This window comes from Carcharodon carcharias, chromosome 21 (genome assembly GCF_017639515.1).
Source record: "Carcharodon carcharias isolate sCarCar2 chromosome 21, sCarCar2.pri, whole genome shotgun sequence".
Taxonomy (NCBI): domain Eukaryota; kingdom Metazoa; phylum Chordata; class Chondrichthyes; order Lamniformes; family Lamnidae; genus Carcharodon; species Carcharodon carcharias.
The window spans coordinates 27,699,137-27,713,681 of NC_054487.1; the positions used below are offsets into that span (position 1 = coordinate 27,699,137).

General features: G+C 43.5%; 1 protein-coding gene across 1 annotated transcript in view; it reads right to left on the bottom strand.

Annotated features, from left to right (window-relative positions):
- Positions 1–14,545, bottom strand: part of cacna1c (calcium channel, voltage-dependent, L type, alpha 1C subunit) — a 1,373,114-nt gene that overhangs the window by 1,148,367 nt on the left and 210,202 nt on the right. The window lies entirely within an intron of this gene.

The following is a 14,545-nucleotide window of genomic DNA, read 5'->3' on the forward strand; positions in this document are numbered from 1 at the left end:
GCATATGTACTTTTTGAAGACACCTCTAAATCTTGACAAAAATGTTGTTCAGCTGCAGCACCAAGTTTCACATTAAGGAAAACAATAACAATAATAAATATACATATATAATTGTATTGCTGTGTTTATACAGAAAAATACATTTGCGTTACAGGCAGTCTGTTGAATGTTTGTAACACAGGAGGTGACTCCAGAAACAAAATAGGTTAAGAACCTCTGCACCAGAAAAGTGAATGTGCATGTAAGGTACTAAGGGAATGCACAAGGCTGATTAGTTTAAGTTTGTATGCAAGAAGGCCATGATTTCATCTATAAATTTGGCTTAAATGTTTGTGGAAGTTGTTATTTTTGTTTGTTTTGTGGCCAAGATGGAGATGTGATGGTTAGTGACACAGTGAAGGTAAGGAGTGTGGGACTGTGTGTGAATGGGGATTTGACATTGTGTTTATTGGTATCTCACTCGAAGTAGTTGTTCACATACAGCCTGGGCAGAAAGGGGCTGTCTAGGTTGCTGGCTCCCTTCCTCTTCCTCCCTCTTCCAGCTATTTATCCCCTGCTCAGTGTGACCTCTGCTCATTCTCCCAGTCATGCTTTATTCCAAGGAGAAATCACAAGTGCACCCATTGCTGGAAGCAACTGGTTTGTAGAGAAGTCTTCGATCCTGGAATCATAGAATGATTACTGCACAGAAGGAGGCCATTCACTCTTTGGATTCTGAGCTGTCTACAACAGCAATTTAGCTAAGAACATAAGAAATAGGAGGCGTAGGCCATTCATCCCCTCAAGCCTCCTCCACCATCCAACTAGACCATGGCTGATCTGGTTATAGCCTTAACTCCATTTTCCTGCCTGCTCCCCATAACCCTCAACTCCTTTGTCAATCAATAATCTGTCTAACTTAGCCTTGAATATATTCATTGGCCTAGTTTCTGCTGCTCACTGAGGAAGACAATTTCAAACACTAATGACCCTTATAAAGAATAAATGCCTCCTCATCTCCTCATTAATTGGGAGACCCCTTTTTCTGAAACTATACCTCCTAATTCTAGATTTCCCCAAGAGGGGAAACGTTCCTCTCAGCAGCTATACTGTAAAGCTCCCTCTGAATCTTATTTGTTTAAATAAGATCACCTTTCATTCTTCTAAATTCCAATGAATATAAGCTCAGCATGCTCAACCTTTTCACTTAAGACAAATCCCTCATCCCAGGAAGCAGCTTACTGAACCTTCTCTAAAAAGAACTAGCTGCGGAAATAGTGGAGGCATTGGTTAAAATACTTCAGAGCTCACTGGATTCCTGGAGGGCCCCAGCGAATTGGAAAACCTCTAATGTGATGCCTCTGTTCAAGAAGGGAGGCAGACAAAAAGAAGGCAACTATGGGCCAGTCAGCCTAACATCCGTCATTGGGAAAATGCTAGAGTCCGTTATTAAGGAAGAAATAGAAAAGCTTAATGCAATCAAACAGAATCAACCTCATTTTGTTAACAGGCAATCATGTTTGATAAATTTGCTAGAGTTCTTTGAGGATATACCAAGCAGAGTGGATCAAGGGGAACCGGTAGATGTCGTGTATTTGGGTTTCCAGAAGGAATTCGATGTGGTGCCACATAAAAGGTTATTGCACAAGATAAGAATTCACAGTATTAGGGGTAATGTATTAGCATGGATTGAGGATTGGTTAACACACAGAAGACAGAGAATTGGAATTAATGGGTCTTTTTCAGATTGGAAAGACCTAACTTGTAGAGTGCCACAATTATTTACTACTTATATTAATGACTTGGAGGAGGGGCAGAGTGTAATGTATCCAAATTTTCTTATGATACAAAAATAGGTAGGAAGGCATGTTGTAATGAGGGCATAAGGAATTTGCAAGGAGATACAGACAGGTTGAGTGAGTGGGCAAAAACTTGGCAGATGGAGTTTAATGTAGGAAAGTGAGAAGTCATGAACTTGGTAGGAAAAATCAAAAGACAAACTATAATTTAAATGGAGAGAGACTCCAAAAAAGTGCAGCAGAGAGGGATCTGGGTGTTCTCGTGCATGAAACACAAAAAGTTAGCATGCAGGTGCTGCATGTAATTAAAAAGGCAAATGGAATTTTGGCCTGTATTGCTAAGGGGTTGGAGTTTAAAAATAGGGAAGTCTTGTTACAAGTGTACAGGGTGTTGGTGAGGCCGCACCTGGGGTACTTTGTACAGTTTTGGTTCCTGTATTTAAGAAAGGATATACTGGCATTAGAGGCAGTTCAAAGGAAATTCACTTGGCTGATTCCTGGGATGAAGGGGTTGACTTATCAAGAACAGCTAAACAGGTTAGGCCTTTATGCATTAGAGTTTAGAAGGATGAAGGGTGATCTTATTGAAACATACAAGATTCTGAGAAGTAGATGAAAGGGTAGATGTTGAGAAAATGTTTCCACCTGTGGGGAAATCTCAAACTAGGGGACATAGTTACAGAATAAGTGAACACTCATTTAAAGCTGAAATGTGAAGGAATTTCTTCTCTGTGAGGATGGTGAATGTTTGGAATTCTCTACCCCAGAGAGTTGTGGAGGCCAGATCACGAAAAATATTTAAAGAGGAGGTAGATATATTTTTGAAATATCAGGGAGTTGAGGTTAATGAGTAGCTGGTGCGAAAGAGGAGTTGAGGCCTGAGGGAGATCAGCCATGCTCTTATTGAATGGCAGGCAGGCTTGAGGGGGCCGAATGGCCTACTCCTGCTCCTATTTCTTATGTTCTCTGAACTGCGTTCAATGCAAGTATGTCCCTCCCTAAGGAAGGTGGTCAAAACTGTACACAGTACTCTAGGTGTGGTCTCAGCAGTGCCCTGTATAGTTGCAGCAACATTTCCCTGTATTTGTGCTCCATCTCCCTTGCCATAAAGGCCTATGTTCCATTTAACTTCCTAATTACTTGCTGTATGTGTGCTAACTTTTGTGATTCATGGACAAGGATACCCAGATCTCTCTGTACTGCAGCATTCTGAAGTCTCTCTCCATTTAAATAATATTCTGCTTTTGCATTATTCCCACCAAAGTGAACAAACTTACATTTTCCCACATTATGCTCCATCTGCCAATTTTTTGCTCACTCATTTAACCTATCTATATCCCTTTGCAGACTCTTTGCACCCTCTTTATAACTTGCCTATCTTTGTTTCGTCAATAAATTTGGGTACAATGCAGTCGGTCCATTCAGTCAAGTTATGAATATAGATCGTAAATAGTTGAGGCTCCAGCATTGATCCCAATGCACTCCACTAATTACTAATTGCCAACTTGAAAAAGACCCATTAATCCTGAATCTGTTTCCTGTTAGTTAGCCAGTCCTCTACCATGCTAATATATCACCCCACAACAAAAGTTCTTATATTGTGTAGTAACCTTTTATGTGACACTGTATTGAATGCCCTTGGGAAATCCAAATACACTACATCTATTGGTTACCCTTTATCCACCCTACTTATTACCTCCTCAAAGAACTCTAATAAATTTGTTAAACACAATTTTCCTTTTATAAAATCACGTTGATTCTGCCTGATTGTATTATGATTTTCTAAATGTCCTGCTACTAACTCTTTAATAATGGGTTCTAACATTTTCCCAATGACAGATGTCAGGCTAACTGGCCTATTGTTTCCTGCTTTGTGCCTTCCTCCTTTCTTGAACACACCGGCCCTTTCCCCATGGCCAATTTTTTCCCCCACCGGATGCTAATCCAATTTCCTTTTGAATCTGCCTCCTTTCAGGCAGCACATTCCAGATCATAATCATTCCGTGTAATAATTTTCATCATGTCACTTTTGGTTCTTTTGCCAATAATCTTGAATCTGTGTCCTCTGATTCTTGACCCTTCTGCCAATGGGAAGAGCTTCTCTGTATCAACTGTCCAGATACCTCTGATTTTCTCCTTCCAACCTTCTCTTTTCTAAGGCTGGAATTTTTTGCTGAGCAGGCGAAAGGTGCCCGACCTGCTTGAGTGTAAAATAGCGCAGGATGACATTGGGCAAGCATCCCAACGTCATTGCGTACTCGCACGATATTTTGGTCAGCGGGCACGCGCTAAACTCAGAAGCGCACCTGCCGACAATTAAGAGAGCAATTAAGCCCATTAGTGGCACAATTAACTGGGATTTTTCACTGCCGGTCCAACTTTATGGATCCACCAGGCGGCCTTTGCATTTTTCAGGAAACCTCATCCAAGGGCGGAATGAGGTTTCCATTATTAAGTTTTTAAAAATCTATGCACGGAATTTTTATAACATCTATGCTCAGGTGACTGCTTGTGTTGCATGAACATTTTGTTTCAGATTTAAAAATCTTTATTTGATACTTTTGAAGTCTTCAGCTCCCTAGGTCAGCTCTCTGCCTTCAGGGAGCTTTTCATGAGCGTTCCCCCACATCTGTGCTGACTGCAGTGCACGTTCTCCTCCTGCCCCCAACCTAGGCAGCGCTGATCATATCGCACGCACTTCACACGGGCTGGCCGATGGCACCCGCACGCCAACCTAAACTAATCTGCCCTAAGAGAACAGCCTGAGTTTCTTCAATCTATCCATATCACTGAGGTATCCTATCACTGAAACCATTATCGTAAATCTTTTCCGCACACTTTCTAAAGTCTTCATATCCTTCCTAAAATGTGGTGCCCAGAATTGGACACAATGGACAGAATTTAGTGCCCACCCCTGAAGGTGAGTTCTGAGAGAGTGGCAGCATTTAATCAGGTGAGATGGGAAGAGGGACTTTACTGCTTTCCCACCTCAGCCTGATTAAGTCCAGTGCAGGAAGGTTCATGGACAGCCTTCCTGCCTGGATGCCAATCGAGGTCCTTAAGTGGGCAATTAATGTGGGCCTCATCCTGCCACCACTAGTATTCAACAAGCGACAGGTGGGGGAGTCACTATGCAGTGGTTCCAAAAATCAAACTCTGTTGGTTTGCTTGCAGGCTCCCTGGGTAGGAGGGAAGGGGGTTCCTCATTCAAAGGCAATCAATGCCTGATCAACGGACCCAGCATCAGGAAGGAGTGCACTGAAATCCACCCCTTGCTGTAGACTCCAACACTCCTCCACCCCTCCCGTGAACCCCACCCCGCAAACCCCCATCCTGCCCTCACTCATCTTTGGCTTGGGGTCCCACGCTGGTCCTGGGCCTTTGGTGGAAGCACTGCCAGCAACTGGGAGATTTGATTGATATGTGGAAAATTGTGAGGGACCTGGATAGGGCAGGGCCTATTTACTTTAACAGAGAGGTCGGTGACTAGGGGACATAGATTTAAAGTGATTGGTTGAAAGGGGAGGGGAGGGGAGATGAGGAAAACATTTTTCATTCAGGGGGTTGTGGAGGTCTGGAACTCACTGCCTGAAAGGGTATTGTAGAGGCAGGAACCTTCAACTCATTTAAAGGGTGTCTGGATATGCACCTCAAGAATTGTAACTTGCTGGGCTATGGACCAAATGTTGGAAAATGGGATTATGTTGGATGGTTGGTTTTCCAGCCGGTGCAGACTCTAGCTGCCACTGCTCCCAGTGACATTGATGGCAATGGAGAGCTGTCAGACTCTGATTGGCTGGCAACTCCCAGGGGGCAGGATTTCCATCCTTGAGGGCCTTAATCCCGGGGAAGTCCTGACCATGGTTAGATAAGTGCCTGATGGGCACTTAATTCCTGCAGGCCTTCCTTAATTCCTGCTGGCAGCGGGGGGGTTCCCACTGGTTCTTCAGCTGGTGAGTGACTCCTCTGTTCCCAACATTAAATACTACCCAATGGTCCAGTTGAGGCCAAACCAAGGTATGTTTTGGTTTAAAAATCTTAGGATTCTTTATGCCTTTCTAAACATTTTCTCAACCTACCTTGTCACCTTCAATGATTTGTGCACATATACCTCCAGCTCTCCTTGTTTCTGTGCCCACTTTGGAATTGTACCCTTTAGTTTATACTGCTCTCCTTGTTCTTCCTACCAAAATGTCTTGCTTTACACATATTTGTATTAAATTTCATCTGTCATATGTCTGCCAATTCTACTAGCCTAATGTCCTCTTGTAATCTACCACATGAAAGTGTTGTGAAGTGTGAGAAGGATAGTGGTAGATTACAAGAGGACATTAGACTCATAGAATAGGCGGATATGCCTCCTCGCACTTCATAACACTTTCATGTATTCTATCATCTGCACATTTTGAAATTATATCCTATACACCTAAGAAATCTAGAAAAGCAGTGGTCCAGGTTCTGGCTGCTGAGGAAATCCGTTGTATGCCCTCTCCCAGTTAATAAAGCAACCGTTCATCACTACTCTGTTTCTTGTCACTTAGTCAACTTTATATTCATGCTGCCACTGTCACTTTTATTCCATGGGCTTGTAACTTTGCTGGCAAGTCTATTTTGTGGCACCTTCATTAAATGTCTTTTGGAAGTCTATAAACACCAGGTCAACGGTATTACCCTTACATAGGATTACTTTGATACACAGCTTGGAAACAGGCCACTGAACACCCAATCCATGCCAGCATTTATCCTCCACTTGAGACTCCTCCCAACTTTTCCTCATGCAAGGAACGTAGCTTTTTATTTCTGCTGGACTGTTGTAAAGAACATAGATTTTTATTTTCTTGGACTGTGGCTTTAAAATTTGACTGTAGCTTTAAAAACCACCATGGCCACAGTTGAAAGACATGTTTGCTATAAGAGGATGAGGAGTACCTACAATGTTGCTATCCTGGACATAGGATGCCATAAAAGAACAGGATGGTGCTGGAAAGGGGGTCTGGACTAAGGGGAACTGCTTGACGACAGCATTTTAATTGGCTCCTGACCAGGTGACCAGGGTTTTGTGTGGTAACAGTGCAGGCAGAACAGCTCCTAGCCTGCAAAGAGGGAAGGCCTAAATCTCTCTCTCCTGTGTTTGTAAGATTCCAGCAATTCTGCCATAAAAGCTAGCTGACTATCCCTCGCATCCATGCAACCTGCTTTCTCTGAAACTTCCTGCCAAGGGGAAAAGGGGAAAAATCACCAGTAGAGACATTGAAAAACAAGTTTTTCAACCAGTGAACCACAGACTGAAAGTGCTGGGAGACCACCTTGTGCCATCAACAACAAACTGCAAGGAATTTGGAAAACACCAATCAAAATCAACCCATCTAATCCTGTACTCCGGATTGGTGCTACTGAGCTGTTTTACCTCACCCTTAAAATCCATGTTTTGTGTGTCGTGTGTGTGTGTGTATAGGGGTTTAAGAAGGAGTAGAGTTTAAGTTATAGAGTTAGAAGTTAGCAGTTCATATTTCTTTCTTTTGCCACTAGTTAAAGACAATTTATTCAATAAACAGTTATTTACTTATTAAGTTCACAAACTTGGTGCTCGTATTCTGTTAACCTAAATTAAACAGTTAGGTAGAATTGGGGCAAACATTTCACATTTGTCCCAGCTCAAGGAACAGTGGAGCTTGATATTACAGTGGACTATACTCAGTGAGTCGTGACACTCATCTAAATCTATCATAAGCCCCTATTCCAGATTTGTCCAACATTTTCATGGGGGGAGCCACATCTCAAAATTTTCTCACTCTAGGCGCTGATGAGCAAATATTGGAAAGATAAAGTTCAGCACAATGTTACACATCAATTAAAAATAAAAACTGAGGTATGAAAGGAAACAACTTGCTGAACAAAAGAAAAGAGTAATGTATAAAGATGAATGTTCAATTGCAACAAGGTGAGTGTGTGTGTCCCCGGCTCATTCCCAATCTCAGGGTGCTCATTCGCTCAACCTCACCCATTGAGAGAGCGGATGGGAGTGTATGATGGTGTGTGTGGGTGAGGATGAATGAGAACCCTGATACTGGGAGAGAACCAGACTCTGCCCCAGCACACACTCTCCCCGCACACACACTCTCTTTACCTCCTCTCTGCCCCCACCTCACATACACACTGTCCCTCCGTCTCTCCCACCTCTCATGCACCCTCTCTCACCCCCCTCTCCCCCGTCATACTCTCCCCACAACAGACACTCTCTGTCCCCCCTCACATACACTCCCTACACCCCTCACACACACACTCTCTCCTCCCACACATATTTTCTATCTCCCCCCTACACAGATTCTCTCCCTACACGCACGCTCACTCTCTCCCCTATCCCCCGCACACTCTCTCTCCCCCACACTTTCTGTCTCTCCTCCACGCTCACTCTCTCCTTCCTCACACTTTTCTCCCTCTCCCACCCTCCCCCTTAACCTTCTTCTCCCCCTCTCACACTCACTCTCTGGTCACTCGCCTACTCAGATGCCAGTGGGCCACGCTCTACCTATGCTCCGCTCTAAACACCTGGGCCCTGCTCCCCAGCATCCCTATTCCCCGCTCCTTGGGCTCCCTGTTCCTAGTCTCCTTGGCCCTCAGACTCTCCGCTCCTCGGGCTTGCCACTCATCGCCTCCTTGGCCCTGCATTCCCCATTCCTTGGCTCCCCCCTCCACGCCCAAGGCATCCCGAGGTGTGGACCTACCCCAACCCCAACTACCCCACCCCCTGGCCCAAGCAGCTCCCACCACCCCACCTCGTTGGCCCACTGCAGCTGCACCCTGCTGAACGTACCTGTTATTCTGAGTGCCCCACCTGAAACCAAGAATTAAAACTTACCTGGCAACTAACTGCATGTCCCTTGTCCAATCACAGGCTGGTTCCTCCCTGCATTGGGTGATGATAAGTTCAATGGTGAACATATATTTTTCAAAATTCTGTCCAGATTGTCTTCAACAGTTGAGTCCAACAAAATGGACTCAATGACCAGGTCAGAATGCCTTGCGGGCATTCAGCCCACAGGCTGGAGGTTGGACAGGCTTGTTCTATTCCCTTCTTGATGATATACTTGTCTAGTTTCCCCTTAAATGCACACATACTATTCAATTCAACCACTTCCTGTGATAGCGGGTTCCACATTCTCACCCCTCTTTGGGTAAACAGATTTCTTCTGAATTCCCTCTTGGATTTCTTGGTAACTGTATTATATTGATGGCCTCAAGTTATGCTCCACCTCTCAAGTGAAACATTCTCTCTGCTCTATCAAAACTTTCCATAATTTTAAAACATCTATTAGGTCATCTCTCCATCTTCTTTTATCAACAAGAAATAAATACAGCCTGTTCTTCCGTTCATGGTATTATATATGTATTTATGATATTAACCTTGCAAATCTTCTCTGTACCCTCTCCACTGCCCCTATATTCTTTTACATAATATGGTGACCATAATTACACACAGTACTCCAAATATAGGCGAACCAAGACCCTTGATGCAGGTTTGGTATAATTTTCTTACTCTTCAATTCTTATGATGGATTAACTAATTGCTTCAACAGACGAGTGTTCAGCAAGACCAATTGTTCGCCATCTGGACTGGTGTTATTTCAAATGTGATGTTAAAGCAAATCTTGATTTGCAGGTCCAATTGCAAAAATTACATATGAGCTCACTGTTGGAGGGGTAAATGAAAGCACAGGCTTTATGATGTGCTTGCTTATCCTGTAGAGACCTGACTTTGTTTTTCTCAAATGTTGAGATTGCTTGATGATAGAGACTTCTCCATTTGAACCTGTCGTAGCTTGTTCTTTCCAATATAATGGAGTTCAACTTACAGTTTCTGAGATTAGCTTTCAGAGTGTCTTTGTACCTAAGTTTGGAATGTCCTCTGGTGAGGGTTTCTCTGCTCAGCTGACTATAGAATACCGCCTTTGATGTGCTGGAATCCTCCATGTGAACTATATGGCTGATCCAGTGAAGCCGAGCTTTGATGAGCATGCTCTTGATACCAGGTCTGCAGCACCTTGCAAGAACTTCAGAGTTAGAGGTTTTGTTCTGCCACTTGATATTGCAGATGGATCTTAAGCAGCAAAGTTGAAATGCATCTAATTGCTTTGTGTGACACCAGTAGGTTCTCCATGTTTCACAGCCAGAGAGTAGTGATGTGAGAACCATTGCCTAGTAGACTTTGATCTTTGTTCTAAGACAAACTCCAGGCTCTCTCTAAAGCCTGTGGGTAAACCTGCCAAATGCTGAGCTTGCTTTTGCCAGGCAATATGTGATTTCATCATCAAACATGGTGTTGACTATGGGGTCTTGGAATTTATAGCCATGGGCAGATTAGTACAAGAGCTCTGTCTTTTTCAGATTTATTGTAAGGCCAAAGCACTCTGAGGCTTGAGCAAAACAGTCAACAAACAGCTAGATATTCTCCAGAGTATGTGCTATGAGAGCAGTTGTCAGCAAACAAGAGTTCTGTGATCTTTGTGCAAGCCTTGAGCCATTGCAGATGCTGTTGTCTGCCCTGAACTAAATATGTACTCCTATATCAAGATCTTTCAGTACATACAACAGCATGGCTGAAAAATAGATGACAATCAGAACTAGAGCCATTAGGCAGCCTTGCTTGGTGTCATTGTTGGCAGGACAGGCATCTGATGAGGCACCATTCTGCATCACACTGGCCATCATGAAACGAGGTGATGACACTGATCATCTTTTCAGAGCAGCCATATTTGTACAGCACTTTCCACAGGCCTTCACGGTTTACTGTATTGAAGGCCTTGGTCAGGTCAAAGAACATCATGCAAAGGTCTTTGTTCTGCTCATAGGACTTTTCTTGAGTTTGATATGCTGCCAAGATCATGTCAATCATTTTTCATTCTGCACAAAAGCCACACTGTGATTCTGGGTACAGTGAGTCTGTAAGATTAGTGACAATCTTGCTGAGATTAACCCTTGCAAGAATTTTTCCTCCCGCGGAGAGAAGTGAAAGACCATGATAATTGTCACAAATGAATTATCTTTCGGTTTATTTATACAGGTGACTTATAGAAACATCCTTGTAATCTTGGGGCACAATGCCCTGGTTACAGAACCATCTGTGGTTCTTAGCTTTTGGCCTCGCCAATGCACAATTTACATTCTTACAATGTCAACAAAACTTGGTTATCTCTTGGACGAGACCACAGTGAACCAGAATTAAATTACTCTTTTGTCCTCTCGAAAGAGGAGGTCCAGTCTGAAATCCACAATTCTGTCTGGTAGCTTGAAGCCATTTTGAAACAGTCTTTAAACTCGGTCCAAGTTTTTTTAAAAAATGCAACCTTTAAAGCAGCTTTTCTAAAAAATTGTAATATCATCACTGCACATTGTAACACATTGTTGTTGGCCAATATTGTTGCCCATTCTATTTTCTCAAATTCTAATCTCAGCCCTTCAAAATCATACACTTTCCTATTATCATCTTATTCCGTATTAGATTATGTCGCTATTGCCTTGATGCTCCCAAAATTTACTCCTCTTACCCACTCTGGTTCATTTCCCATTGTTAGATCCAATAGTGAATCCTCCCTTGTTGGACTTTTGACATATTAGGTTAGAATGGATTCCACATTGTAGGAGCTCTATTCCCCTATCCCCTTTACCAACCTCTTCTGTTCAATAAATATTAGTGTAGTTGAAATCCTCATGATTATTATCCTATGTTTCATACTCAATTCCCTAATTGTCACCATATTGTCTTTTCCCACCTCCATTCCACTATTATGTTGTCTGTTGACAACACCCATTAGTGTGATTGACCCTTTATTATCTTCTATCCCGATCCATAAGGATTCTATTTTTGTCTTGCTAATAGCCGTGTACTTATTCCCTTATGCCATTATGTTATTTTGAATAAGTGCAGCTGCTGCACCTCCCTGTTTCCCAAATATATCATACCTCACCTCCCCACCCCAACCTGCAATGTTTAATTCCTAGTCCTGATTCTTCTGCAGCCATGTCTCAGTAATCTTTCAACGTCTGGTTCATCCCATTGCATGCTTGCCTCCAGCTCTCTTGTTTTATCAAAGCCACTGTGTGCATTGCTGTATAGACTTTTAAAATTTATTTTAATTGGATTTGCTCTCACTAAATGTTAAACCATCTTTTTAGACTCCCATTCTGTTATCACGAATTACTTGACTTGTCCTCTACTACTTGACTTTTTCTATACTCTCCTTCCTTGTTTTGTTTACATTTAGGTTGCTTACATTTCTTGTAGATCCCTTCATCCACAACTTCTGCCCCTAACCATCCAGTTCAGTAGAGCCATCCCATTGACAGACCTCCTTCCTGACCCAGAATGGGTGCCAATGTCCCATGAAAAGGAAGCTCTCTCTCCCACACCAGCCCTTTAGCCACATGGTAATTCTCTTTTTCTGTCTGCTCCTGAGCCAATTTGCACATGGCTGGGGCATTATTTCAGAGATTATTACCCTCAAGGTCCTGCATTTTAAGCTTATTGCCTGACTCCTGATACTCTTTAAGCAGGAATTTCTCTCTGTTCCTAGCTATGTTGTTTGTTTCAAAATGGATCAAGATAATTGGACTAATAGCTTCCTTTCCAAATTCCTCTCCAGCTGCCATTTTATTTCCCGTACCTTGGGCCTGGGTAGGCACCACACTCTTAGGGGACAATTTTTTGCACGTCAGGCGGGCCGGTCGGGAGATCGGCTCCACACCGCCATTTTACACATTTTACATTTTTGGGCCAACTAAGGCCCATCCAGCGTGAATTGCGGCCCCCGAGGACAGCGGGAGGGGCAGGCAAGTGATAGCGGGACTCCAATGACCACCGGGTCCAATGGCGAACCGGTGGCCTGTTTAAAGACCGTGCAAGCAGCCTTCCAAAGGCTGGCAACGATGGCGACCAGAAGGGTTCCCGAGAGCGTGCTCGGAGAGCAGGCCAGGCAGGAGGGCAGGTTGGCGGGGCACTGTGCCCTTCAATTCTCGGATGAGTGCCTTGCTGCTGTCCTCGAGGAGGTGGCAGCACGGCGTGAAATCATCATACCAAGGGGCGGGAGGAGGAGGCCCCCCACCACATGACGAAACACGCCTGGGAAGAAATGGGAAAAAGGGTCATAGAAACATAGAAAATAGGAGGAGTGGGCCATTCGGCCCTTCGAGCCTGCTCTGCATTCATTATGATCATGGCTCAATAGCCTGCTCCTGCTTTCTCCCCATATTCTTGGATCCCTTTTGCCCCAAGAGCTATATCTAACTCCTTCTTGAAAACATACAATGTTTTGACCTCAAACACTTTTTGTGGTAGTGAATTCCACAGGCTCACTACTTTCTGGGTGAAGAAATTTCTCCTCATCTCAGTCATAAATAGTCTACCCCATATCCTCAGACTGTGACCCCTGGTTCTGGACTCCCATACCATCGGGAACATCCTTCCTGCATCTACCCTGTCTAGTCCTGTTAGAATTTTATAGGTTTCTATGAGATCCCCCCTTATTCTTCTGAACTCCAGCAAATATAATCCTAACCAACTCAATCTTCCGACTAGGCACTTTACAGCCTTCCAGACTGAATATTGAATTCAACAACTTTAGGTCTTGAGCTCCCTCCTCCATCCCCACCCCCTTTCTGTTTCTTCCCCCTTCCTTTTTTATTCAATAATTTATATAGATTTTTCTTTTCCCACCTATTTCCATTATTTTTAAATTTTTTATGCCCCCCCACCCCCACTAGAGCTATACCTTGAGTGCCCTACCATCCATTCTTAATTAGCACATTCGTTTGGATAATATCACCAACTTCAACACCTATGTGTTCTTTTGTTCCTTTGTCTGACATCTTTTGATGATCTGCTCCTATCACTACTTGCTTGTCCCTACAACAACACCCCCCTCCACTTCTCTCTCCCCCCCCCCACTTTAAACCAGCTGATATTTCACCCCTCTCATTGTAAAGAAAAATCAGTTCTGTTGAAGGGTCATGAGGACTCGAAACGTCAACTCTTTTCTTCTCCGCCGATGCTGCCAGACCTGCTGAGTTTTTCCAGGTAATTCTGTTTTTGTTTTCAATCTCTCCTCATATGTCAGTCCCACCATCCCAGGAATCAGTCTGGTAAACCTTTGCTGCACTCCCTCTATAGCAAGAGCATCCTTTCTCAGATAAGGAGACCAAAACTGCATACAATATTCCAGGTGTGGTCTCACCAAGGCCCTGTATAATTGCAGCAAGCCATCCCTGCTCCTGTACTCGAATCATCTCGCTATGAAGGCTAACATAGCATTTGCCCTTCGTCACCCCTTTGTCCTTTTGTCTATGACATCATTGGCAATCTCTTCTTTGCCTCCACCTATCACTGGCCCTCTATCCAGCTTCACCTGTCCCACTCCCCTTCAACCAGCTTATATTCCATCTCATTTCTATTTTTCCTTAGTTCTGATAAAGTCATACGGACTCGAAACCTTAACTGTATTCCTCTCCGAGAATGCTGTCAGACCTGCTGAGTTTTCTCAGGTATTTTTGTTTTTTTATACCATTTGCTTTCTTTACCTTCTGCTGCATTTGCATGCTTACCTTTAGCGACTGGCGTACGAGGACACCCAGGTCTCGTTGCACATTCCCCTCTCTCAATTTATAGCCATTCAGATAATAATCTGCCTTCCTGTTTTTGCTACCAAAGTAGATAAACTCACATTTATCCACATTTTACTGCATTTGCCCACTCACTCAGTTTGTCCAAATCACAC